A 20,934-nucleotide genomic window follows, 5' to 3' on the forward strand; every position below is an offset into this window, starting at 1 on the left:
ATACTTTTGCATTCACTGTATGGATATTTATGGTATGTTTCGATATGTATATTTCAATCCTTTGTTTTCTATGGCACGTAAAGTAATAAATAATTCTGTCCCAAATCCCGTTGCAAATTTTCGATCGTTTAAAATGATGATTGCACAGCATTCTTATTTTATTGTAACAGATCGTTATTTTAACAGTTGCGTTAGTAGAGTACGCAAGCCTGGTTAGAAATGAAGGGCGGTTTAATTACGTATAAATCCCGAATGTCCGTTGAGCGAGTTGATTAATGTTACATCTCTGAATAGCTCCTTTGTGAATTTTCAGCAAAATCTGTACAAGAAGCGTTATACATGTTATTTATTCGATAACTCGCGAGTTCAGTAATTCTGTATAATCGCTATTTAATTTATAAAGCGTTTTACAACACTGAAATGTCGTGTCACGTGTTACGCACGCGCATCATGTCTTATCGTTGTCTTATCTGAGCGCACAATATTACTAGAACAGCAGAGATTGTTTTCGCAAACGTTTTATCTCACTATAGCTATAGAGTTCATCAAAAAATCTCATCTCTATAAATCCAAACAAGAGCATATCGGATATGTTTTCGCCAGCATACTATATCGTAGGATAAACTAAGAAAACCAGTGGAAAATTGACGTTATAAAATTATTCAATATTAGACATTGACGAATTGAATCTTGAAAATACAAGATGATAACAAAATTTTGTTGTCCGTTTAATTTACTTCTATTTGTATAAACATTTCAAGTCACCATTTTGTGAAAATATTAAATATTGACATTAAATTTGATGAATGATTTTATAAAGATTTTGTCAAATAAAATGTATTGATGCACTGAGAGAAAAAGTGATTGCTATCACAATTTAAAATTAACTATAATTTATAGCCATTTTTAGTGCCAACTGTATATTTTTTATTGAACTATAAATTTAATTGTTACTATCAACATTATAATAGCGAAATTGTAAAAAAATAGAGTTCCTAATCATAACTTCTCATGCAATTTTAATCACAAACATCGAAACATCGAACTTTTTTCTTAATGTGATTTCTAAAAAATTCTATACATACAAAGCAAACATATTTATTGTTTGCACAATGATATCGATCCGAATTTCTTCTCCGCCTCTGTTACTGAAAGCCAATTAGCTATTTAAAGCGAACGAGTCCTTTTGTTCAGATTACATTGTTGAAAGTTACGAGTTTTACTGCATATTAAAATAATTGCGCAGGAAATAACTCGATATAATAAGGAATAAGTGACAGGTCGTAAAACTGTCCAGAGTTCAAAGGGTCAAATCCTCAGATACGGCTACAGCCGAATTATTATCGATCTGCTCGAATTCACGAGGTCGCGCGGCCTTCCGCGGAGCGTGACAGAGCGCGATCGTCTGTCGCGAGTTCACGTGGCTTCTATTGATTTACTACGAGCCCGCCGGTTTCGCGAAAGACCACACCGCCGTCACCTGCCTCCTCTGCCGCCGCCTTCGCCGACTGCCCGCCGTGAAAAGTTCCAAAAAAAATCCCCCCCCCCCTTCGGATCGATCCGGTGTCAGTTGGAATCTGCTCGTAACCTGCTGTCTGAAGTATACGGTCACGCTACTCCGTAACAATGTGTCACGGAGGTTCGTTGACACGGCGTGTCGCGAATGACACGGCGCTAACTTCTCGCGATCCGCGAGTTTCGAAAAGCGAAAGAGTTTTGCTTTAGAATAAATTATCGCTTGATAAAAATCGCGTACTGTCGAAACTAGTCGTACTGAGTCTTCGCTAAAACGTTCCGAACGCTATACGTAATGAATGATAATAGCGCGATTCTGACACTTTAACTGACACGAGAGATAATGAATTATAAACAAAAAGTTTTATCGCACACATTTCTCTATTTGTTCAAGTATGTCACTTAGACTTAAATTTGTGCTCGTGTAAGTTTACTGCGAATGTGAGAATGTAACACAGCACTCTCTTTCTTTAAATTAATGTGATTACCTACAAAATCTAATAAACCTATATTCAGCCATCTTGATATTTTATTTATCAGAACGAGAAAGTCACTGTGACGCTGACAGTGTCATATTTTGGAGTAAGAAATACAATAAAATAATAAATGAATTGCAAAGTCTTACTCAAAAAGAAAAGCTGTAAGTTTTAAAAATAATTTTTAAAACTTCATTAAAAAATAAACGTGTTATAAAAACGACTTTCTCATTTAGCAAAACATTTAACTTATCTAACAGAGTATTCTCTAGTCGACTGTTCAGTGACACGTTTGCAATGAGAAATCGATTGCTCAGTATTACTTGAAGAATAAAAAAAAAGTGAGAAGAAGTCATAAATCTTTTTGAAGTTCTTGCCGAATTATTAAGAAAAGAAATGAAAGAGCGTCGAACAGCCATCACGGTTGACAGAATTCATCTCGTCTTTTCTTTGAACGTGAAAGAACAAAGTTGAGTAAGAATTATTGAAATACTGGACTATTCGAAAGCCACGTAAGAGTTGTACTTTACACTATCGGACAATACGATAAGCTTTCGCGTTGGACAATGTAAATCAATAAAATAGAATATTCCTTGATTAAAATAACAGCTTTACGTATATATAGTAAACACTCTTATCGATTATCTTAGGTTCATAATTGATGTAATCGACGACGTGCATGGCTCAAAATACATTACGTCATTCTGTGATCATGTTCAATCTTAATGTGAACAATTATTGATTATACAAAATCGAACAGTTGTACTAATGAGAGAAAAAGAGAAAGAGAGAGAGAGGAGGGGAGAAATTTGATCAATAGGAGGAAGACAAAATGTTTACTATAACACGAAATATGTAACAGAAAATAATAGATTAGGTTTTGACACTAAGCAGTCAGAAGACTTATATATAATAGCACATAAATCATTGTGCTTATAAACCATTAATTTAGAATTTATTATTCCATAATCGATTACTATCAATTACCCAAAAGTTTAAGAATAACTACTCATATTGAGATTAAGAAAATCAATCCCAAAATTTCCTACGAAAGAAAATAATATTTCTTGGCGTAGACCATATCAACGATCGCATCAGTTGCGATCGTAAGAATGTTCATTACATTAGAGTGTACACTGTAAAAATTAACATAACATAAGTATAATAACGCTCAAATATTTGCGCAGTAAAACAATATTAATAATGATCAAATAAATGAGCACAATAGGATGGTGAATTAAAAGTTATTTAATATATATATATGTATTTAAAATACATAAACTAAAAAAGGTTAATTTACAAAAAATGTTTCAATTCAACAGAGCCTTTATCGATTTTATGAGCGTAAAGTTGTTAGTTTATATGTTTTAAATATATATTAAATAATTTTTAATTCAACACAAATCAACATCCTGCTATGTTATTAAGATACGTTATAAAATTTTATTTTTTTACAGTATAAGATATGATAAGCCGTTCGAGTTGATTTTAATTCTTTCACATGCGACTGCCAAACGACAACGAACTCGATACGTGTAGGAATATATCACAGTAGCGAATTAATGTTCCGAAAATGCAACTCTCGGTACACGCTGCGCCGCGTGTCCTCAATATGTCTCAGTTATGTCACCTCAAGTATGTCTCTAACACCACTCCTCTCCCAATCCTTTGAAAACCAAATTAAACGTGCACCTGATACGGGGCGACCATGACGTATCGTATATCATCATGCAACAGCAACGCCACGCGCATTTTCAAGAAGGAATGTGTGTGTATATATATATATATATATTTGCGGAAAGATCACGTATAAGTCCACCTGCTGTCAGAGGTACGCAGGATCAAGGACAAGTCACACGATGAGGAAAACGATGGACAGTTAGACAGACAAACGGACGGAAGGCGGCGAAGCGGAGGGATGGGAAGCATGAGGGAGCAAGAAAGCGAGGAGGAGACGCATTAAGGGAAAGGACACGAGGGTGAAAGAGAGCAGGTCGTAGGCCGCAGGGCGTACGGGCTACATCCGCACGTACCTCCTTACTTCGGCAAAATCAATAACCTGTTTGGGGGTGTTAGGAGAGAACCTAAGGAGAGAGGCCGTAGCGTGGCACCGCCACGCCGGAGATCCGCGCGCGATCCCAGGTGGTAGCTGATTTTGATACATACGCTGTCCGTCAAGCAGATGCTATACAGCGTTCCCCGTGTGCGCCAAGTGAACGGCTCCTCCCGACCAGGACTCCGCGGTGGGTGCTCCGGCGTTGCGCAGGAGTACGAGGACACACACACACCTTCCCTCACCCCCCCGCCCCCCGGTGATATGCCACCCGCCCCCGCAAGTTCCTCCGCACCTGCGACACTCCCCACGTATACGTGTGCAACCTCCACCCCGGAAACCACCCCGGCAGGAAAAAACAAGCCGCGCTCGTTCTAGCCGGGCAGACGAGCAAGCGGGTATATATCCGGGTTTGTTGTGGAGTAACCGCGAAATTCGAGCGGCGTGTCCGCACGTATACGCGGCCGCGTCTCCCTCGTCGGATTACACCAGTCCACCGCTAACTGTGGAACCGGCGACGGCGACCTGGTTGACGATCACTGGAGCTGCTGTATACGATGGTGAATACCGTTGGGGATCCAGCTACACGCGACGACGCGACAGCGAAGTACTTCTACCCTGCACTTCCGTGTCGCGGGCACTTTCACCCGCAAGTTCCCACAGGAGTCGTTCCAAGAGCATTCACCGGCGCAGCCCGAATAACGATCGACGCGGTGCACAAGATTAACACGATTACTCCTGAATGTACTGACGACGGCTACGCACTCCCTCTTCGACGGGGCACCCTCAGCGAGTCTTCCAGTTAACACGGGGAACGTCGTACCGAAAAAATCCCTTTTGCGCTGGGTGGCGCCCTCGGGAAAGACAAGATACACCCCGATACGCGTGCAATCGTCGCTTATTCCGTATACCGCACACCACGCTTCTTCTCCTCTACGGGGCACCTCTGTTTCTCCGCTTCCCTCACGCGCAACTCCGAAGCGAAGCGCAACTCGAGAGACGCGGCGCGCGCGCTTCGAGCTGTCGCGGCTGTGGGGCGCGGACCACTACCTCGACGAGCCTCCCGGATCGTTGGATAAAACTTGGTGGGGCCGTTCCGGTCGACGTGCGAACTCCCCACCTCTTCGTCGTCGTCCCCACCATCGGATGGTCGACCGATGATCCCTTCACCGCACCCCCTTCGTTCGCTGCACGGCGCCAGTCCCTCGTTCTCTCTCCCCTTGCCTGCGTACTTGAACGACTTTACTATCACAGCCAACGCCACCGCCGCCGCCGCCGCCGCCGCTACCACCACCACCACCACCGTCGCTACCACCATGAGGAACGTCGAGCGGTATCGTCATCCCTTGAGGGGTGAGAAGGGGATCGCAGGGTGCGCGCGCGTTCACCCTCGCGCAAGAGCCACGCTTCGGTCGTGTACGTCGTCTGCGTGCCGTTAAAGTTTGCCCTCGCGCGCGTCACCCCAACGCCGACATCCACGATCGAGAATGAAGATAATGCGACGAGTAGCGAGGTCGGCGGTGACCAAGGGGGAGGTCGACGCGACGGGGGGGGGGGGGGGGACGATGGCCTGCGGATTCTTGGCAAGCGAAGCCTGCTATAGATAAAAGCTCGAGGGAGACGTACTCTCATAACGTATTACACACGCGAAAAGTCGGAAGTCCAAGGAAAAGACGCGGGGAAATCGCGAATCTGATTCTTTCAATCGGGTTTCGTGCGATTTCTTTTATTCTCACGCTGTCTCATCGCCAGCGTTCAATAAATGTATGATTGACGGAATTTCGTAGTATTGTTTCGTCTCTAACGAAATTCTTCGTGTCTCTTCGTTATTGATTTCAATTCTTTAAACAAATGTGGATTTTCAAATATTTGTATACTATAAATACTTTTAGTTATAGTTTTGTTAGAACTGCACTCCAAGAAATGTAAGTGTAGATTTAACACCACATGCAATGTTTATATAATTTGATCGTGTTGTTTTGTTGACACCATTGCTTTTAAATCTATACCATGTTGATATTGATATGAACCCCAATACATGAGAATTATATAAACACATCATGTATGTTTAAATTCACACCTATATATTTTAGAGTAAAAATAGGTAATAGGAGAGTACATATGACTCGTTATCGTAATATTGTAGCGTATTATAAACTTAGAGAGAGAGAGAGAGAGAGAGAGAGAGAGAGAGAGAGAGAGAGAGAGAGAGAGAGATTTCATACCACTACGTTATTGCAAAAACACCTTTGTAACAAAATATGTATATAAAACGTATAGAAATCTTCTCGCTGATACATGAGTTCGTAGATAAAAGTCCCGCAAAGAAGGAGACGAGTATAACGATCGTGAAAAAGGAAAGGGAAGCCGCTTTGTCGAGACTGTATCGTTTAACAACATTTTGAAGTTAATTAACATTGTATATTCAGCTTTTCCTTTTTTCGTTTCTGTTTTTCCTTTTTCTGTAACTATCGACGGGGTGAGTCGCCTCATTTGCATACCTTCACGGAGGTGATAGAGCATCTGGTTACGATAAGGAATATCGAAGCGGTAGACCGTAGCTAGCTCGTTAATGAACTGGAAGATATACTAAACGCGAAAGAGAGACGCGGGTGAATAACTCCACCTGGTGCGTCGCGTCGACGAAAGTTTCGGTCTCTTCTACCTCACGATACTGCAAATAGATACCGCGGATCGTGGTCTTATTTCGACATCGGGACATACCTAAAATTCATCGCGGCGTACTCCGAACGCCCGGCATCCTAAATGTCATAACCTCGTGCTGAACGTCATACGAGGTGGACACCAAATCCTGTGCGGTATGCACGGATTGCACATCTATTTTTACAGCTTTTGATTTTGATGGCGACATAAAGATCGCTCAAGAGACTTCACCCTTATTTCTACAGATAAAATCAAACTGTTGAAAAAATTTTTTTTTCATAAAAAGATTATGTTAAATGGAAGAAAATCTAAAAATTTAACTAGATACAAATTTAATAATAATTTTGTTAGATGGTAGGATGCTTAAGCGTTGATGACAATGCTGTGCGAACAATTTTAATATTTAACAACCAGCTTGAGTTGTATACGGATCTAAAAATAATTTTGTTTTGATCATGGAAATAATTATTTCGATAATCTAAACAAAATTATTTTTTAATTCGTATATAGCTAAATTTTTAGATATCTTCAGCAAAACCGCTCTTATTGTACAGATTTAAATAAGTAATAATTGTTTAAATAAGAGTTTTGCAAAAATAACATTTAATATAAATTAAGATGTTCTATTCAGATACACCGACAGTTTCGCGGAAGTTAGATATTCTAGAATTGGAACTATTTCTTCGGTGTTTATTTAAGGAACTGTTAACGCTAATATAAGTTTAAAATGACAAAGTTAGGACAATAGAGTAGTTGAAAAGTAGAAACAGCCGCATGCTACTTATTTAGGGTGACATGAATAACAGAAGGGTGAGAACTATTGATGTAGAATAATATGAAGAAAAATAGAGACAGTCTTATTTTTGTCATCAGATAATGATAATTTTCCATTGCATGGTTTCTCCTTCGATTATTCTAATAATTCTAATAACCAAACAGGTCTCACAATTAGATTAAAATTTTCCTAAATTAAAGTTTATTTAAACTAAGTTTGAAACGAAAATTTCTTTATTTAATTACATTTCTTTGAAACTTCTAACGAAATTGATCGAATTGAACGCTCTAGTGCGCATTGGTGTTTATTAAAGCTGTTGCCCAGTGATTTAATCTAAGTGCACAAGTGAAATGTAAATATTCTGAATTATAAAATATATATATTTTATTTAAGAGAACACCACAATAAAGTGTATTGAGGATTACAGTTTGATCGTTTCTATATTTATACCATATTAAACACACATCTTTACGTTAGTTTATATACGACGGTTTTAATGTGCACCTGTACGCACTGAATGCATCCAACCTAATTTATTATTAATTCTTTAATTCTTAATATAATTTCGTAATTTTATTAAATATCTTTTTAGGTTTAATTATTCAATAAGAATGAGAGTCTTATATGTGTGTACTGTGTGTGTATAGAAACAGGGTTAAAAAGAATCCAAGTGCAGTTGTGACAGTATATAATTAATTACATCAATTTGAACTCTTTTCTGTTCTTTTCATTTCAGTTTACCCACAAATCAATATTTTTTTTTATCAGAATGTTATTATCCTATATTTTCTTAAAAGATTTCGGAAACAGATGAAATTTAAGAATAGAGATGTCATGAAATGGAGATTATAAGCCATGATATCACGGTTTATAATCAAGCAGTAATATGGTTGACTTAAAAATAACAATTATACTTTATTTCTATATTTACATAGCAAACGTTTTGACTTATAAAGTCTTCCTCAATGTTCGCAAATAATTATCATCCTATTTCCTCTCATAAACTATCGAGAATCACACACAAAAGTTTACTCTGATTAATTATATGTATATCTATCTATTATTTAAGTAAATGCAAGATTATCATATTTTTGGACGTCCAGAAAGTGCAACAGAAATGTCAATTATATGTACATAATTAATTGCATCTGTAATTGCGACCTAGATTCTTATTGTTATTTCATAGCTGTCGTTGCCTCGCCGCAATTATCGGAGTAATTTTTGTGTTCTTAGTTTATTCTTTAATATTACAGTTTCTCTAATTAAATCTCTAATTAAGTCTAAGACTGCACACTGTAAGGTAGTTATAAAAATTCATGTAGCAACATTATAATAAAACAACGGCATTCTGACATCACTTTTCCACATCAAAGCGCATTTTCTCAACGTATTCGTATTTTTACCTATACTTCAGTTTTGTATACTTTGTTTGAAGCTATTATCCAAGCCCTTCATATTATCGCCAGCCGTCGTATGCGTATGTTGCGTATTATGCACGACCGGATGCAAGTAGCGCAGCACGCGCCGTGCTCATTCGTGCAGGACTACTGCCGGTCTTTTTTCCCCCCTACGATCAGCCGGTTGTTGTCTTTCCCGTTCTTAGCATTCCCGCTCTGAGCGTCGTCGTCGTAACCCTCGCTCGTCACGGGGTGCCCGCCGAAACACAAAACGTCACGATTCACCGCTGCAGTCCAACGAATCCTGATAAATGATGCAACGACAGTATCGATGAAGGTTGGAAGATTAATGGTCACATTGTTGTGTGACGTTACGACGATTCAACGCAAATCCAATATGGGACAAAATGTAATTAAATATGATTGTGACTTAGTAACAGATTTTTTATTATTTCACATAGCGATTTTCTCAGCTATACATTATGTTAAAGATCAAATCAAATTTAAAACAATTTATTAAGTAAAATATTATTTTGTTTTTTTTTTTTTTTTTAATTTTTATATGAGTCAAAATTTATTAACTTAACACAAAATACGTGATTAAAAAAACAAATGACACATGAAACCAATCCATTTCTATAATTGAATTGCTTATAAATTTTAAAATAAGCAATGCACGGATACCGTGGCGCAATTATTATCTTGAGAACTGATGCAATTAATGATTTATGATTACCGTTTTAACATCAAAGATCATGCAAAAGTCATCATCTCGAGATCAAAGGTTTACGATTCTTTCGTATTTTGCTCGCACGCATAACTTATGTGACTATCGCCACAACTGCATTCAATTCAAACGGAATTATTCATGTATCTATGCGTTCATGCCACACGAATAAACCGTCTTTACAGTTTCATCGGTTTCACTGGTTTATATATGGCACTATCAGCGAGAGATATACAGCGTGTACATATTAACGATATTTATTAGTGAATACCAGTAAATTACTGCTCGCTGTTAAAGCAAAATACGGTCGTATCCGGTGGGAGTGCATATAATGTCCGCGGTAATTTCTCTTGAAGTTACCGGTTATTTAGTGTAGGGTAACGCCCTTAACGTGAATTTATGGCTATTATGAAATATACGCATCTCGACTCGCATATGGAAGATCCGATACGAGGCTCTGAATTTTTCCGGTGAAGTGAGACCGTCGCGGGAACGTAAATCTACAGGAGCGCTTCTTCTCTTTACGATCTTTCCTCATGCGACGCGAATGCATTTCGTTCTGATATTCAAATTTATTGCCGATCTTAAATCCGTGTTAACAGTTTAAAATATTAGTACATTATGGCATGCTGGATTTTTTATACTGCGGAGAGACAATGTATTCTCAAAATATTTTATATTAGCTACATTGTATTATATTGTACATACCTATAACCGCGCCAATTACACGCAGCGTACATGAATAAGTACGTTTAGTACACATATATTTGTTTGATACGTGAAATGTTATCTCGTTTCTTGCTTTCTGTATAAAATTATTTAAAAAATAAGAAAATTACTTTTACATCAAATTAATTATTAAATTCCTTTTATTTTAACAAAAAAGGAGGGAGTACAAAAGATTTAAAAATAATTTTATTATATTATTGAAATAATTATACAGAACGATCAGGCTGATTACTAGAATATACCAACATTTTTATATTCATCATGCTTCCTATATAATTATTTTGTTAGTTCTTTTCATGTATGTATGCGGGTTAAATATTATATCAAGTACTATATTCAAGTTAGCGTTGACATGTGCAATACATCTGTTTTACAAGAAACTGGTTAAAATTGAGTGATAAATCTATGTTACCATTTGATTTGAAAAATGTATATTACTATATATAGTCTTGTTATTGTTATCTCTTCTGCTATTCGTTATTTTAGCGGCGAAAACGGTAGAAGTAATTATCTTTCTGACAGTATCAATAACGAAGAGAATGAATTATTGGAAGTAGCAGCACTATGAAGAGGTAATATTTATTGGAAAAATTCTCTCAACTTTTTACTCCCTCGGATATTCGTTGTTCCGAATTGTTTGATATACGTACACGATATCCAACGGTAATACCCGTACATTGTACTTCTTAACATATTTTACTCTTACCTATATAACGTTTTATATGTATTTACAATTTCACAATTTAAAAAAATTATTCTTTCGGTTCTTTCTTAATCCTTTGAGGATTGGAGGTTTCTGACAAAGAAACTTAAAGAAGATCTGATTTTCGCAGAATTTTTTCGTTCGATGAGCTAATTTTTCATAGAATTTTAAAAGTAAAAAATGTATTAAGTATAGCAGTAACTAAATTTTCATTATACTTATAAACGAAATATTTTATTGTTGTTAAAAAATTTAATTTTGCCAAAGGCACTAAATTTTTTTTCTAGTGCATAATGGAGTTAAGTTATTATACTGATATTTGTGAATCTTATATATTTATACGTACATATATATATATATATATATAATCCAATTAAAATAACAATATATATTTATAAAATGTCTACAATCCTAAAATTTTTATTAAATTTTATTATTTTTAATAACTATAGTATTTTATATTAAAAATATGTATAAGAACGGTAGAGGTAGGTACGCATTACGTTGCAAGAAAGACAATCGAACTCGAAATCTGGGCGCCGCCCCGACATTGCGGCTGAATGCACCAGGTTGATCCAAGACTGCTCAAAGTCTATGTATTCGCTGCGGACGAGAAAATCCTCCCTAACAGCATCTGAATATTGCAGTCTCATCCACTCTGACGCATCCACTTCACAAGCTTCGCTTATATCCTGCTCGCGTGCTGCAGTTTGCAACCTACTGTGAAAACCAACAGCTTTATCGCGAGCTATATAACAAAAACTTTGGTAATGACAAGAAATTAGCCTAAATTCACTGTGGATGACGAAGAACGTACCATTTCTTCTCAAAAGTATCTAAAAAAAATTATTATAAAGGTATTAAAAAAATATTAACGCGTTCTAACAATTGTATTTGCACAATTATTAATTATTCTACACATCATCAACTTGTCAATTTACCACACATTTGAATCCTTAATCTTTACGAGTGATAGATATATTCTTTAATCTTTAATTTGATAGTATGTTTTATAGTTAAAAAAAGCTTCTGTTCTTTAGAGTCGGCTGTTCCATTTTTGGATAAACTAGTATACCTATATGGTAATTTACCTATCTCGGATAGACAAAAGAATAAAAGAATAAAAGAGTAAGACAGAATAAGCTGAAGTTTATTGAAAAGTAGATTTCGATCTTAATCGTTAAAATTTATAATTTCGTTTGTAATTTTAAAACGTAATAAACAGTATTGCGTTGTATCGTACTTGACGTATCATAAAAATAGCATAATAAAAATTGTAAATACTTTTTAATGCTACGTATGTACAGTTATTGATTTTATCCTATTTTCGAAGATAATATAAAATCGTATTACACAAAATTCCAATAACAAGAATTTAACAAGGATTTGAAGAACGTAATATATATTTCTGAATTTATAAATTTATTAATTCTTTGCAAATATTAAGAATTGAAAATACATACAATGAGTAAAATAATAAATTATTATGTTGTTTCAATGTTAGATATTTTGAAATACAATATCTAACACACGTGTAATATATTTTAAAATATTTAGTTTCCACTGGAGAGATAAAAGTATAGTAACACTGACGGATCGCTTTGTAGTAATCGGCTTTTGTTCGACAGAAACAGCGGTTGAGTTTCAAAGTTCCGATCCTAACAGTGAATTAGATTGTCATTGCTCCTTAACCCTCTTTCACTTTAAGCGTTTGTTAAGCTTTCAAATAAGTCCAGCAACGCTTCGAGCTTTAACGTTTGAGATCGATAGAGTTGTTTTCGCTGTCTCCAGACATTCGCAGTCCCGCTTGGAATAATATTTTGTCGATTGAAGGCTGTGTATTCCAATCTAGACTATTCTATGTGGTTTGATCAGCGTAGAATTGCACTGATAATTTTCACAAACACAAAGGGTCTTTTCATAATTGTTTTATTGTAGAGTCTTGATTTATCGCAACCGGTAATTCCTATAAAATATAATAAGTGTAGGAATCTTACGTAAGAAATTATAGTCATTATTCTATTCAGATTCAACTGTGATTGACTAATACGTACCTTGCGCCTTAAAGCTTACTATACCTATTGTGTTTCAGGACTAATAAAATGAGTCGTGATAAAGATTACCCGGTCTTGATTCTTCACGATTTATTTTCGGGACGATGGGTATGAAGACCTCGTCCGCGCGCAGAGTAATATCCGCTCGACTGCATTAGCGGTTGCTCGTCGTCGCCTTGATGAGATTAGTACTTAAAGCCTATCAGACCCGTTTCCCGACCTCGGTCTATTTATTGTCAGGGCGTATCCGAAGACGCGAGTGGATGGATCGAAGCCCCCGAACAGGAAACACGGCGGAGCGGTAATCGACCACTTTAGCCGAGGCATTCTGCCGAAAATGTCTCAGCTCCATTAGCTGCGACAAGACGTCGAACGTCTTACCTATAATCTCATACAGGCGAGAAAAGATCGATATACGACAGCCACGGAATTTAAACTGCGATTGACCCAACGGGAAAAGCCCGCCTTTCCCTCGATATTATTCGTGCGGATGATGAGGTGTTGTACGAAGATAACTTCTCTTATCCGAAAGTGAGACGCGCCGAGAATCGATGCAGCGCTTTTTAAATCTTCTATCACGACTGAATATGTGTGCAGGATGACGTTTTAAAGCCCGGCGTATAAAATGGTTTTCTATACGATAGCCAATTCATTATTCGTATAGGGAATCGATCTACTGATACTATATTATAACTTTTCTCATATGCGTTTAATTTAAATTGAGAAATATTACCAGCAATATACTACGATAGTAAAATAAAATTTAGAGGATTATTTATTATATATACGATAGCAATATTATTTAATTCTTACATAATTTTAACATTCTTAAATTAAATGTTGCTACATTTTGTACATATTAACAATAACGTAATTAAAGCTTTTTGTTTAACGGTTATAAAAGAAAAGGTTTTGCACGAACAATGAGCAAGTTATATGTAAAAACAATATGTATGTCACATTAATATTATTTTTTCTTTAAAAGTTTTTATAATTTAAAAAATGGCTTCACTATATCATACAAAAATGTCAGAGTGACACGACGATCTTATATAATAAATGAATCAATCTAAGACTGGGATAAATTGTCCCAGAGAATTTACGTCATGACTCATGACTATAGAGATATAACATTTAATACTTAATTCTTGAGTCTTTCCATTGTATCGTCGTATACATCATATTTAAATCTATCATTTTGAAGACAAATTTCAATGCTGACAATTCGAAATACTTCTACGAATAATTAAAGATTAAGGAGCATTTGATATTTTCTAAATATTATTTAGATAACAATAATATTTCACTTCCTTAATATTTCATAGTACTAAATATCATTTTAACGCGCACAGTCACATGTATCAGTTTCTGTAATTTATATTTGCCGACAATATAACACTGAAAATGATAAAAATAACCAAAGCTACATATTTTTCTACTTCTATGCAAATCGTAAACTGCAGACATTGCAAGCACGAGTGAACAAAATATTCACTTTGTTATTCCGATTGCGTTAACGGTATTCGTACTGCGAATACATATATATTATTATGAAAGAAAAATAATACATGCGATTACAACTTTTCAGACCTATCTTTTAATCAATTAAAATAATTACAAATAATATTTGTAATATTCAATGTATGCTTAAATAATGCTTATATATTTGTCTTGTGTCAGTATTAACTCTTACAAATGAAAATCTACAAGTCTGATGATCGCTCGCCATCGCGAATCCAATTATACAGCTACGCCGGGCGTGCCACCTTGAAATTATTAATCAAAGATCGCATTCGATTTGTACTAATCCCGTATTACATCCCGCTTTATCGGTTTCCATCTAGGGCGAGCTATTCTGCACGCTCGCATTTACCTGCAATCCCACACTCTCGACTTTCTGTGAAGCGGAAAATTCTATTGTGAAAAGCGGCGCATGTGTAAAAAAACCTGGCCGTAAATTTGTTTTCTTTATGCGTGTGTTTTAATTATAATTTATTATTTATACGATTATAGAGTGAAATTACGATTGCAGCGGTACAATATGTGTGTGTGATAGTTTATACAGAAATTAATAAAATTATTTAAAGCGCATTAATTAATCATTTTTGATTAAAACAAAAAAGCGCTTTCAACAATTATTTTTACAAGAAATTTTATATTTAAAAATTTGCTACAATGATTTTAAAAAGTAAATTGATACAATGAATTTTTATACACACACATATAATATGTCTATAAAAACTCTATGCAAAAAATGAGAAAATCGAGTCAGAGTAAACTTTTCAAGTGTCAGAAAACCGACAGGAAGAATTTTGTTATGACAGTGACATGTCTTTAGGTAAGAGTTAACTAAGCCCTGAATAGCTCGAATATATGTATACATTGTCTGACGAGGCGCGAAGATTTACTCGAGTCTAACTTCCGCTTTCTCGGTAATGATATAATACCGCTTAATCATATCGTGGCGCATCTCTTATACGCTTATGTTCACACAAATTAATTGCTGCGCTTGACAATGGTATGGCATTCTGAACCAAAATTTCCACGAACGTTATTACCGTCGCTATTATACAAATCCAAAGAGACAGAAAGAGAGAGCGAAAGAGGAAGAGAAAAGGAAGATAGAATTCACCGACCTTTAGAAATACGCTTTCGTGAAGCAAAAAATGAAACTCATAAATATCCACGTTTGAATAAATCAAGAAATACGACTCGTAAATATCAACGTGGTCTAGACGCCTTTGATTTTATAAATATTTAACCTTTTGCAGGAAAGCTATAATGAAAGTGTACAAAAAAGGTTATACTTACTGAGGCGAGGAGTACAATAAAGTGATGAATTATGACAAATCTCAAGGAGAAAAGCTGTAAGATTTTAAAATTAAACCCCCACCGTTAAAAAACTTAATATATTTGGAAAATTATGTATAGATAATATAATTTGATATATTTTGTATACTTTAATACAAAATCTCAAATACTTTAATTTTCACAAACTTACTCAAACCAGAAAATGAAAATGTCAGCGTTTGAATTTTCTTCATGAACAGTCGAGTAAAAGTAACATGTTTCCACGCGTTTGCTACAATTACCAGCATCATTTGTCACATGTATGCGCGCGTGTACAGACTCAAAGAAAGTATGACTTATTTTACTGTGTGCTGTATATTTTGTTACATATTTTGCTTGTCTCCTCATTCGTAATTGTGCTAAAGTAAAACGCATCGTTTGAATATCAAGAAAGAATGACTTTTCACGGATCAGTTTCCACATAATATAAAAAATTGCAATATATAAATCGTTTTGATTAAACAAATCGTTTTGATTAAACAAATCGATTTGATTGATTTAAGAGTTATATCGAAAGGTATGTTATGAAGTAAAATAATAAACTAAAATTACCAGAGAAAGAAAAGAAAATGGACAATATGAAAATTATTTTGTTTTAAGAGTTCTCTTTTGTAAATATTTTTGTAAATATTTAATTTATAAGAAGTTAAGATTTGAGTTTTATAGTAGATATAATTAAATTTTCTTTTTATGATATTTAAGTGAAAATTTTAAAATACATACTAATTGTTTATTATACTCGTATTTTTAAACGCTAATAATTGAACAGTAAGAGAATTTTTAACATAAAATATATTTAAAGACTATATATCATACAACTTTTATAATTAAAAATACTTTTGTACCAAACAAAATCCATAATGTAAAAGAAGTTAAATAATTTCTTGTTTCATAATCTAGGACAAACGCTCAGCCAAGACTTTGACGTTTAAACTCATTTTGCCAGTTTTCACGGTGTATCTTTTACAAGATATCGCTATAAAATGTTACTTTACAGTCTTCAAGATAAATAAGCTTGTCTTGTTTTTCAAGATGAGCCTGAGGAATTGCGGTTCTGAAAACGCAAATTTTAAAACTTTTCTTAAACATTGTAATACTTTTGTTATTTGTAAACGTAACATTGATATTATTAATAAAAGAGCATCAAAATGTCATCAATGATGATCAGCAAAGGTAACGAATATGTCACAGATTATTGGAGAAGCGGCAAAGTTTCTCTTTCCTTTTGTATTTTTGTCACGCGTACACTTTTTTATCACAGAAACAAGAATGGCAATACGTGATTTATGATGAAAATAAATATCTATTACAATATCGATTGACGTCTTCCGGTTTTCCGATACCATGGCACGGTCTAGATAGAAAACACATTCAGCGGATTTTGCGAAAATTATTGTTCTCTTGTTTTAAACGCGGAAAAAAGCAGCACAAGATACGTGAAGAAGCTTTGGCGCAGCTTCAAATACAGAACATCTGAGATTTCTCATACTTCCTTTTACGTAAAAACAGTATGAAATGGATTTTTCTTTATAAAAATGTCTAACATTATTTAAAAATTTGGATGTTTCACAAAAGTTTTATTTTTTTTAATCTTTGATATAAATGAATATTTTTTTAAAGAACTGCAAAAGAGTGTTAACTAACAAATACTTGAAATTAAACTTTTTTTTATTTATAAGAACAAATTATCTGAATAAAATAATGCTGCGATATTTTTCTTCTCATTTCAACACCATTACGGCACACATTTCTATTTTCTTTTTCCTTCTCTCCTTCTGTTTTTCTATCTTTTTTTTAAATCATATATGATATAATTTTTATTTTATTTTGTTAATTTGTTTTGCAACAAATAAAGATTTCTATAATGGAAAACGTTAAAGAAGCTGCAAGAAAATTACAGTATTTAGTAGAAATGTTGTGACAACACAGCAGAAAGTTTTGAATTTATTTAAGTATGATTATATCTATAATAAAATAGAAGGAATATCCACTATTTCTATTTCTTAAATAATAAATTTGAGAAATAGCAACTAGATTTGTAGTTTCCTTTTAGTTTGTACAATTTATATCCTTGTCATCACATATTCGCTATAAATCTTGAGTGAGAAATATCTCAAAATTGCTTTTATTATGTAATAGTTCCTTAATCTGTAAATCTTCGCAAATCATTACGTTATTGATATAACTCCAGGAAACGTACTGAACATGTCTAGACCATTCACCTCGCGTCGGATTCACTGATATGCTAGTCAGGTCAGATTTGTTTGAAATTTTCATTTGTATCCTGCTGCTGATTTCACTCGCTCTCGTAAAAGAAGAGTCATGCAATATCCGAGGATTTTAATAGAATGTCAATTATTTTTATTTATATAAAACCCAATAAAAATTGGATATTACTGCTTCGATATTATATTGGATTATACATTTAGTCGGAATGAAAAGCAACTACGGGTTTATAAATCACGTCACTTTAGTTTATTTTTCTTCAATTTGCTCCAATTCTGTTATGTTCGACTGTTTTGAGTGTTTCGAATTTTCGGTATCTCGATAAATCTTTTTGTAGGAGAATATAGCGTTCGAACTTCACTTCCAATTAAGTATCTCGATAGCGCGTTCCACGTATCGATAGCTCAGCTATAGTTTGATCGTATCTCTAATTGAATTACTGGCCGAGATTTACGCGGGAAGAGTTCATCATGCATATATACAAGATAGACATTTCTGGTTTGTAATAAAATATAAAAATAATAAAAGTAGGAATGTGTGAGAAATGAAATACACTCGTAGGGAATAAAATTATATTTAGGAATAATAACGTAGTAAATTAAACCAATCATATTTGTGGCTAGCGCTGACGTAAGTTAAGAGTATAAAATTTTAAAATAAAGTATAAAATTTTCAATAAATCGATATCTCTGAAGTAATTATCCGAAATGAAACTATTATACGAGTTTATTTTTACATCTTTAACGTACACAAATCGTGGAGTAATAAAAATAATTTATCGTCATGAAAAACAACACGTCTCGCGCTTGTAGCGTTTTCTAATTTCTATGTGCCATTGCATCTCTTCGCAGTAAAATTTATTGCGGCCGCAATTTTTTCGCCATCCGTAGATTTTCGTAACGAAAAAAAGAAACGGCTCTCCACCTGGAACTACCTGGAAAGCGCGGTCATAAAAATTACACCCCGGCACACGTTACAGGATTGCATAAAATTACACGCGTAACATGATGGTCGTTGGATATCTACGTTTACTTTGATTTTCGTAATGGTCCAGTAAACTAAATATGCACAGATAAATTTGTAACTCATATTGACGTAGGTATATTTAAATTTGATTTGCAACGAAATGGCATTATCTATATTATCGAATTTGTTAAAGTCGATTATAATAAAATAAAATTGTTAATAAATTGTAATATTGAGAAGTAATAGCAATTACACTGTTTAACAATGATTTTATTAAATGGATAATTTAATTTTGGCTGACTCCTTCGTATTTTTTGCCGCTAATTCTAAAATAAAGTTAAAATCTATGACTCTAATTTATTGTAACCAATATATATATATATCTCTTTTTAAAAATTGATATATTTTTAATAACAGCATACTGTACAAGTTTTTTTCCTGATTTAAAATTATTTATTTTTATTTGAAAGTCTTTTATAAAAAGAAAATTATATTTAATTCAATAGCTTTCTTGTGTGTGTGTGTGTGTGAATCATTTATTTATATCTAAACTGAGGAGATAAGTAAAATTTTTGAATACATGTTATAAAAAAAAATTCTACCCTTATAAACTTGGTAAACAGACTTAAAATCGACACAAAAAATACTATAAGATACATCCTCCCTATCAGATTATTTTAACACGAGAAAAATAAATTTTCTTTTATCGATTTGTATTATCTATTAAATATGGGTTTTATAAAAATGTTTTATTTTTTGTTTTTAGAAACTAACTCATGATATTTATAAAGATAATATCTTCTTTTCTATTTTTTGAAACTCAGTTTAATTTTCGGAACTCAAAATTTAATTACTTATAATCTTTTTATGTAAATTCTAATAATAAGATCGATTATAAACGTGGTATTACTCTTTTTTGAACTTTTATCCATAATTCTTATTTGAAATGTAATTCTATAGTATGGCATGTAGCCAACATTCTAAGTTTGATCGTAAGAAACAAGTTTTGTCAGAATCAATTCAACCATTTTTGCATGAATAAAGTGCACAAACAATTCTTGATGAGAATAGTGCGATAATTCCTGATTAGAAATCAGCAAAGATTGATTCGAAACTATTAAATTACAACATTCTCTGCATTGCATTGATTTAATTTCATTTTCTAGATTAATTAAATATATAATTGTCAATGAAATAAAAAGGCAATTAAGAGTCAATATTATTTGTGTGAACTAATAAAACATTTAATACATTCTAAATTAAAATAAAATATCAATAAATTCACACTTTAAAAGCGCACGCAAACATAAGTCAAATCATAACGTTTCGGCTGCATATTCGAGCCATCCTCAGATGAACATATAAATATTAATTAACGCAGTAAAACATCTTTAGTTAACGCAGAAAAAACAAGAAAATTACTATGATGGATTGTTATATAACGTTGAGTATTTCCACAGAGAGAACAATTTAGCTCATCAAGCGATTGGAAGATCGTTTGTGATGTATCCCTGTGGTACTAATAAGGACACAAAATTAACGTTATATTAATAAAATAATGTGACAAGCAATTGTCCCTCTGACAAAAAACTCACCCTCGAGTAATCAGATTATAACGGTAGTGTTAATTTACATAAATAATTAATCTTTACAATGTTACAATCACGAATCCATCAACCAAAGTGTATAATTTATGGTAATTGCTCAATTTATCGAATTTAAATTGTAAGGAACGTTCTTTATTTATTTTCCAATTAAAATCACAAAATATGTAGTGTACTTGTATTACTAAATCAAAC

Source organism: Cyphomyrmex costatus, unplaced genomic scaffold (genome assembly GCF_001594065.2).
Source record: "Cyphomyrmex costatus isolate MS0001 unplaced genomic scaffold, Ccosl1.0 scaffold302, whole genome shotgun sequence".
NCBI classification, from domain to species: Eukaryota; Metazoa; Arthropoda; class Insecta; order Hymenoptera; family Formicidae; genus Cyphomyrmex; species Cyphomyrmex costatus.